The sequence below is a fragment of the Nycticebus coucang genome, chromosome 4 (genome assembly GCF_027406575.1).
Source record: "Nycticebus coucang isolate mNycCou1 chromosome 4, mNycCou1.pri, whole genome shotgun sequence".
Classification (NCBI taxonomy): domain Eukaryota; kingdom Metazoa; phylum Chordata; class Mammalia; order Primates; family Lorisidae; genus Nycticebus; species Nycticebus coucang.
The window spans coordinates 130,687,422-130,688,646 of NC_069783.1; the positions used below are offsets into that span (position 1 = coordinate 130,687,422).

Below are 1,225 nucleotides of genomic sequence, written 5' to 3' on the forward strand. Positions count from 1 at the left end.
TTCCTCATAGTGAATAAACAAGGGCAGACCCAACTCTCTAAGTACGGTGAACATGTGGATATTAATAAGGGTACGCTTCTGGAAGCAGAAGAGCTGTCTCTCTCGATCCAGTGAACAGTGCCCTTCCATTGAGTATAAGGATTTTAAGCTCATATATGAGCAGTATGCAGCTCTCTTCATTGTGGTTGGAGTTAATGACACTGAGAATTAGATGGCTATTTATGAATTCATCCATAATTTTGTGGAAGTTTTAGATGAGTACTTCAGCGGAGTGAGTAAATCAGATGCGTCCTTTTCCAATACTGTTTTCCACAGTACACAGCCGTGTAGTCCTAGCTAGATAAAGTACACATCATTTTGGATGAGATGGTATTAAACGGTTGCATTGTGGAAACTAACCTGGCTAGAATTCTTGCTCCTCTACTAATTCTTGATAAGATGTCAGAAAGCTGAAAAGAAGGCTCCGCCAGACAGATTTCAAACAGCATGGAATCCATCTAAACATCTGTCACTCAAAAGAATCTGGGAGACCACAACAGCAAAATGGGGTGTCCTTCCAAAGACATTATAAATATGTGTTCTATGATTCCTAAATGGAAAGTAAAACTGCATTTAAAAATAAGTACAAAGATGGGCAGTGCCTGTGGCTCAGTGAGTAGGGCACCGACAGCAACAGCCCCATATACCGAGGGTGGCAGGTTCGAACCCAGCCCTGGCCAACCTACAACAACAACAACAACAAAAAAAAAAATAGCCGGGCGTTGTGGCGGGCGCCTATAGTCCCAGCTACTCGGGAGGCTGAGGCAAGAGAATCGCCTAAGCCCGGGAGCTGGAGGTTGCTGTGAGCTGTGACACCACAGCACTCTACCAAGGGCGACAAAGTAAAACTCTGTCTCTAAAAAAAAAACTCTGTCTCTAAAAAAAAAGGTACAAAGAAAATTTTTCTCTGAAATGAGAGACAAGTTATTGTTTTTTTGTTTTTTTTGGGTAGAGACAGAGTCTCACTTTATGGCCCTTGGTAGAGTTCCATGGCATCACACAGCTCACAGCAACCTCCAACTCCCGGGCTTAAGCGATTCTCTTGCCTCAGCCTCCCGAGTAGCTGGGACTACAGGGGCCCACCACAACGCCCAGCTATTTTTTGGTTGCAGTTCAGCCGGGGCTGGGTTTGAACCCACCACCCTCAGTATATGGGGCCAGCACCTTACCGACTGAGCCACAGGCG

The 1,225-nt window shown here is 45.1% G+C and overlaps 1 pseudogene; it reads left to right on the top strand.

The window, feature by feature from the left end:
- LOC128584421 (AP-4 complex subunit sigma-1-like) lies at window positions 1-453 on the top strand (annotated as a pseudogene).
- Window positions 454-1,225: the final 772 nt, after the last annotated feature.